Here is a 7,760-nt window from a genome sequence, read left to right as displayed (position 1 = left end):
AGTCCAGAGCAGCCTGGACTACACAGGGAGACCCAATCTCAAAGAACACTAAAGACAAGGAGTAGTAGATATGAGGGGAGAGGGCATAGTTTAAGCAAGAATACTCAGGTGGGAAACTGTTGTATGGGGTTATCAAGTGCAGTGAAGTACATGGGGTCAGTACAAGAGATCATAGAAGGCCTCTCTATTTGTGCTGAAGAATATGGGTTTAGCCTCTAAGCCAGGAAGTGTGTTGACATTCATTCATGAGGCAGGCCCTTGCTTGCCCAAAAGATTTCATATCTGTGGTTTCCGGTGTCTCCCTCCTCCTGGCACTTCTGCCCTGTTTATAACCTAGTTTGAATTTACCTTCCCAGGAACCCCTTCTCTAATTTCCCTCTTAATGGACCATTCCATCCATCTCTCAGCGTCCTGGGGGTCAGGCCACACGTCAGGTCCAGGCCAAGTTAGTGCTATTGCAGAGATATTTTCTTCTCATTTGGTTCCGGGTCCAACCCTTCTGATTTCTGCCAATAACATGGAGTTATATTCCACATAATTCCTTTCCCAGGATCTTCTCATGTATATGTCTGGAGCCTGTCTCATACCCTCCACCTTCTTTCCTGTATCTTTCCCTGTTCTTTTCCTCACTATTTTAGTACTCCAACAGTTCACATCTCTGCCTTCCGGCTAACACTTGCTTATCTGGTTGAAATGAACATTCCTATCCTTACACACGGCTGTGGCAATGCATATTGGTCAAAACTTTAGCAAAGAAATTTGGAAAAATTCCCCTAAATCCTTGTAATTATGTACTGTAGACACTTTGGCCCAGTGATTCTACTTCTAAGGAGGTATCTTGAGTAAACAGATACACTGAAAATTCTATAAAAAGGATATTCACTATTTGTATTATTTATACAAGTGAAAAATCAGAAATGACCAAGTTGTCAACAATGGGAAAAGACCAAAACAAATATGCACCTTGAATGCACTGTGAGACCATAATGTTAAGGCAAATAAATCACACACACAAACTTAAATATCACATGAGACACACAAACTTAAATATCACATGGTTTCTCTTCTATGAGAAACCCAAAAATATAAAGAACAACAACAAAATAAATAAATAAAAGATAGATAATAGGACATAGAGAGATCTTTTGCAAATAAGAAAGGGACCAAGAGATAGGAGGAGAGGAAGTGGGGGTGTGTATGTGAAAAAAGAATTAGGGTGTTATGTACATGTCCCAATTCCCCACAAAGAATGCAATCATCGTGTACTGCAAACATACTAATAAAAATTGAAAGTAAAAAAATGAAAGACTAAGGCAGGTATGATGGTGCAATCTGGGAGCCTGCGGCAGGAGGATTGCAAGTTATAGCTGAGTGTGGACAACTTAGACCATTTCTCAAAATTTTAAAAAAGTAGGGGCTGGGGCCTTTTAGTTTAGTGCAAAGGCTCTGAGTTCAGTTCTCTGTACCGAACTAACAAAACAAAAACCAGAAACCAAAAAACCTATAGTATCAGCCACTCTTGTCTTTATTGGTCATTTATTCTTATTGTTATACATTTCTCTTTATTAATCATGTTTCTTTACTTTCTTGTTTTTACACATTGACTCAGTCTAGTTTGTGTCTAAATTTCTAGTTAGGTCCAGCATTATTTTCATATTTCTGGGTCATTTTATTTTAGGTGCTAAGAAAAGCATTAAAGAATAGAGATCAAAAGTATCTTAGTCATCAGTCCAGTCTCTTCACTTTGAAGGTTAGCCCAGTACTGTACACCTGTAATCTCAGCTACTTGGAAGGGAGGAGGATTGTGTGTTCCAGGTTAGGGTGGACAAATCTCAAAAGCAAACAAATACATAAAAACAAAGAAACTTGGCTTATTCAAGGTTGCTCAGCTAGTTAGTAGCAAAAATGGATTTAGAGCTCAAATCGTATGACCTCAGGCTAGGGATCCTCCCTTCACATTATACTATTTCCAATTTTCCGGTATCCTTCCTATTTTAAAATTCTGACTCTTTCCTTCCCTTTTGAGTTAAAATAAATCGCCCTAATTTTTGTGTGTCAAAATGGAGTTTTCTATGTTCCTACCCCTTACCTTGCCTTTTCTTTCACCTTGTGGGATCCTTGGTAGGAATTAGACAGAGAATTTCGGGAGAAAGTACATCTAGAGAAATTCAGGAAAGCCAATTAAAGCAAGAGGGAAGTTTTTAGATTGTCTTGTAGCCGATGCAATCTGAGGGATCTGAAAGACACAAAGATTTTAAGATCCGCTCACATTTCCAGGTGGGAAGCCGGGGTATTTAGGTAGGGCTCTGAGGACAAGGTGGAGAATAGTAACAGATGAAGCAGTGGAGTCAGGAGAGACTGGAGAGAGAGATGGAGGGAGGGCAGGAGAAGGAAGAGCAGGAAAGAAGAGGGGAAGGAACTGGCTACCCACCCAAGGAGGAGCTGGGGTGAATTGAGACTTAGCATTGGCCTGAAGCCTCCATGCAGTCAATGATAGGATTTTTTAAAATAGACTGTACATGTATAGCTATGGGCTGAAATAAAGGGTGTGAAATAATAATTACAGAAGGCCACTGTTCTACAGTAAGATCCTGGACAGACTAGGTTACATATCAAAATGGAGTAATTCATGCTAAAGTTCTAGTTGCCCAGTTGAACATAAACTGTTTATCTGACCTTTAGAGAAATCAGGATTAGAGACAACAGCAAAATTTCCCAAGCAGGTTAGTTTAAATTCACATCATAAAGAATATTCCTCTGCTCTAATCCGTACACAAAAGAAATAACCTGAAATAACCTAGTACTTACCAAGCAGTTATTTTTCTGTTTTTCTGTCTCCCTGCTCCCACCTTACAAGGGAAGTAACTTTCAAATGACCAATTTACTTTTTGTTTTGGTTTCTGCACTCTTCAGCCTTTTTCTGTTTATAAAACCAAACTCTTCTTCTGCATAGCCCATTAGAACACTTATTCTGTTCTTTCGAACAAGTTGTTGCTCAACTCCAGAATTGGAAATAAGACTTTTTAAATAAATTGAAAATTTGGACATATCGGCAGTCTTAGGGCTTAATATTACTGCCCTGCTAGTTGATCCCATCTGATCCTGGTTAATCTGAGCAATCCTAAACTCTTATTATGGTATGTCAAATTGTCTTTTCTTAACAAGGGTGCGGTGAAGCGTCCGGGGTCCTTAATGGAGGAAGCTTGTGTTGCTCCTTTCATTTTGCTCAAGCCATTCTTATCAGCTGATTTCTAGACTGTTTCACCTTATATAAAGTCTGGTGTAGTATAAACATTTTAATTTTGGCCTCAGATCCAAATTTTAATCTCACATTATTACTTCTCTGCTGAGGATAAGATTTCTTTTCTTACCAAATCAAAGTTTGCTAAAATTACAGTAATAATACTATGTAGGACTGTTGGGAGGATGGGAGTAATAGGACAAATGCGCTTGAGACAGTGCTTAGTGATTATCCTTAAGAGCTGGGGAAGAGTCTGACAGCAATGATGAGTTGGATGAGAAAGAGGATAAATGGAGAGAGGGAAAGGATGGGGAAAAAGAAGGGTGAAGTAGAAAAGACAACAGGCAGCAGAAAAAAAGAACAAGTAATGGCTGTAAACAGTAATGATGATGGTTCTGCAGCACTCAGTGTAGTTCATGAACTAGCAGTGTACACCTTGCCTATGAGCTTGTTCGAAATGCAGAATCTCATGCCCATCTCTAGCATTTCTGAATCATATTTTGTAGTTGATTCCTATATCTGCTAAATCTGCAGGCTTGGTGACGTTTTTCTGTTAGAGATTGAGTGAATTCAAATCAACAGGAAGGCCTATAGGGCTTTTTATTATCTCTGAATTTATCAGGAAGACTTCCTGAGTAGGCGGGGGTCCAAGATGTGTGGCTTCCCCTGGCTTCCTGTTCCAGACAGAGCTCCTCCAAGTCAGAGTCCGGCTGTGAGTTCTGGAGGGATTCTTGAAATTTTTGTGTCTGGATCCAAAGTAAAAGGTATGGACAAACTAGGAAGTGGAGAGGTTAACATTCTTTTCCTATGAGAAAACAGGAAAAAGATTCAGGTTGCCCTTCTAGACACATCTAATAATTGAGATAGGCACTTTACTCAGAACCCTGCTACCTACCCCTTCAGTTCCTGGCCCTCCTTTGCATCTAAACAACAGATGCACTTTTGTCTGGGCACTGCATTTCAGTCCTCCATCATGAGACATTGGAAAGAATAATGGAATAATGCTCTTGGGAAGCCATTTTGCCTGCCTGCTTCTAGCTTCCTGACTATAATAAAGGCTCAGAATTGTGATGTTAAGTGTCCAGAGTTTCTCAGTGCAAGGGTCTAAAACTGTCACTTCTGGGGACTGTTTCTACTGGATTGCTCTCCTAAGTCAGCAGCCATTTGGGTGATGAATGAAAGAAGTTGCAGGGTATAAAGAAATCGTGGGGCTAAGTTCAATCCCCGGTACCAAAAAAAAAAAAAAAAAGAAATCTTGAGGCCTGGAAGAGCTCTTTCCCATCTATCAAGAACAGTTGTGGCTCAGTTGCTGTAGTTGTCAGTATGACATTTGAGCCTAGCATGATCAGGCAGTATTTTTTTTTCTAAGAAAAACTGTAAGTTTGCACTTTTATGTTTAATTTTTAGATTTTTCAAGGGTGACAGAATTTATTTATTTTTTTAATGAAAAGCCTGCTTTTCATATAAAACAAATCTGAGGGCTGATGCAACCCACAGGCTGCTAGCGTATGACCTCTTTCCTAAGTTCTTTAAAAGAGGAGAATTGACATCTTCATCAGATAGGATGAACTCTTGAGTCCACCACTTGCTTCAGTGTGGCAGTTCCTGGTGATGTCTCCTTAAGGGAGATGAAAACACTGATTGATGATCTACTTTTCTTAGGGGACATAATTTAAAATATTACCATCATGCCCTTTCTATTGCAACTCAATATAGGAATACAAAAACATTCAGCAAGTCACATAGTATGGAGTGAAAAGAGCTGTCATAATTAGTTGATTAATCATTGTCAGTCTCTTGTCATTTGCTGATACATGAGTAATGTATGTTCAGAGTATTGATAACATCCAAGCTAGGATTCCTTTGCGGCCATCACCTGCAGGACACAGTGGCACAGAGGTCCACCTCAAGTTACTGCCTTTTGCAAAGTGATAGTGGGGTACACAGCCAGGTGTAATTCAAGTACATCTTCCTATAGGCTCTCAGTGGTTATTCTTCCACTGCTGTGGCTGTATTGCTTTCAGTCTTAATGGGAATCTTTATTGAAACAGAAACCTAATTCCATTTGGGTTAATAATATGCCCACTCAATCTTGCTTTCCAGAACCAGCCTGATCTTTACACTTTCTGAGGGAGGACTGGCAGCTGGATATCTTATCAGACGAAGCAGAGTTAGGAAAGGCTGAAATTTTTATCCTAAGCCATTTTGATTGCTTTTCTCATAGTGAAAATGCAATCATTTACTCCCTTAGATCTCATTCAGTGGTACAAAAAATATGGTATAGGACCACAGAAGTTGACATTTGTCTTCTCAGTGGACCAGCCTAAAACCAGGGAGTGGAAAAGAGCTGGTATTCAGATCTTGTGCTAGAGCTAGAGCTATTCATTCTAACTGTTGCTTTGTCAATCCAGGCTCTTCTGCATGATTAGTGGCTGTGAAATTAATTTCTGGGGCGAAAAATGCATTTTAGGAATATGATAACCAAGATGGAGTTTTTGTCTCTCCCATTACCAACTATAAAAGTTTTTTCTTCTCTGGAGTCTAACAGCTACTAACTCCTGTGGGTGGCTAGATGAGAGTAAGGCTTTGTGCTTTGGTAGCATCCTAGTCAGCTTTCCATAACAAAATACCTGAGACAATCAACTTAAGAGAGAAAAGATTTCTTCTGGCTCACAGTTTTAGAGGTTCTAGTCTGTTGTCAGCCCATTGCTTTTGGGTCTGTAGCAAGGCAGCACATCATGGCAGGAGTGTTTGGCAGAGGAAGCTACTTAACTCAAGGTGGCAAGAAAGAAAAGGACAGAGAAAGAAGAGGAGTCAGGGTGACAGGAACCCATTTGGGGGTGTGCCCCATCTGGACTAGGTTCTTCCCACTAGGCCCCACCTGCTAGAGGTTCTACCACCTCACAATAACGCCACAGGCTGGAGACCAGGCCTCTAACACATGAACCTTTGGGGAACGTGCCCTATTCAAACTCCAACGGGTGGGTTCCCAGCAGACCAAGTTGTGAGCTTTTCTCTCCCGGTGGACCGGAACCAGTGACTACAGCAACAGTGGAGAACCAATGGCACACATGCCACAGCAGGCATGGAGAGAGGCCTGTCTGTCTGGACGCAAGCCAAGTCACCCCAGGAGCCACGCATCAGATAACAGTTGCATTTTCTAAACTAAAACCTGAGCTTTTAGGTTTAATTGCAGTACATCGGCACTCTGTATAATAAATAGGTTTAGGGTTTGGAGTTTGAGTACTCAGTCTCGAAAAGGTTCACCATCACTGGACTAGAAAATAATATCAAAGGTAAAGCATGGAAAACTACAAATCCTGAAAAGAGCTGGGCTGCCAGAGCTAAAGTTAACACAGGCCCAGGGAGGAGCTGAATGTGGGAGTGGGGTCACTTCCTTGAAGCTGGGGCAGTGGAGAAGTCTGGGGAACACAGGCTTTCTGCAGGTGCTTAGCAGGGGCTGTCTGCTTTCATAATTCAGATTTCTTTACCTTCTGCTATCTGTGAGGCTCCCCCCACTTAGAACACAACACCAAACCCCGAGACCCAGTGAGCCCATATGGAAAAATAACAGCCAATTTACAAAGGGCCTGGAGTCAGATAATTAATTAGAAAAACCAAAACACATCCCAGCAAGATGGAGAAGTTAGAAGAGTTAGTGTATGTGGGCGTGTGTGGTGTGTGGTGGGGTGTTAGAGAGCTAAATGAAAAATTAGTAACACTTCTGATAGGGAGAAATAAGATTTCAGGAGTCTCAGGAGAGGAAGAGAAGGAGAAAATAAAATGATTCCAGAGCACTTCTCTGGTCTGAGTAAGATGAATCAGGAGGAAGCACAAGCGTTTCAGATGGGGATGATACACAATGAATATCCCTTATCTGACATGCCTGGGAGAAGAAGCATATGTTTTGAAGTTTTGGAATATTTGTGTATATCTAATGAGATATCTCAGGGATGGGACCCAAGCCAAAACACAAAATTTACTTATGTTTCATATCTACCTTATACACAAAGCCTGAAAATAATTTGTTACAATATCTTTAGTGTGTCTGCATTTTGACTGTGACCCGTCATATGAGGGCAATTGTGGAATGTTTACTCAAACAATTTCAGACTCTAGAATATTTTAGATTTTCAGAACAGAACAAAAAAGGAATAATTCATTTAAACCAGCCAAAGTAAAGAAAAGAAAAAATGATAAAAACAAATTGTGGAGGAATAGACCAAATAAAATTAAATAGATCAGGCACAAACAAAGGGTGAGGACTGAATTCTTTCTTTAAAAGACAAACTAGTAGGTTGAATTTTTTAAAAAAACTATAAAGCTGGGCATGGTGGCGCATGCCTGTAATCCCAGCACTAGGAAGGCTGAGGCAGGAGGATCACTGTGAATTCGAGACCAACCTGAGCTACATAGTGGGTTCCAGGTCAGTCTCAACTATATAGTAAGACCCTATCTCAAAAAACAAAACAAACAAACAAAAAAAAATATAAGAACTATAACTAAGATATATATATAA

The sequence above is a fragment of the Fukomys damarensis genome, unplaced genomic scaffold (genome assembly GCF_012274545.1).
Source record: "Fukomys damarensis isolate Sample0158 unplaced genomic scaffold, DMR_v1.0_HiC HiC_scaffold_14, whole genome shotgun sequence".
Classification (NCBI taxonomy): domain Eukaryota; kingdom Metazoa; phylum Chordata; class Mammalia; order Rodentia; family Bathyergidae; genus Fukomys; species Fukomys damarensis.
Note: the sequence above shows the minus strand (reverse complement) of the source record.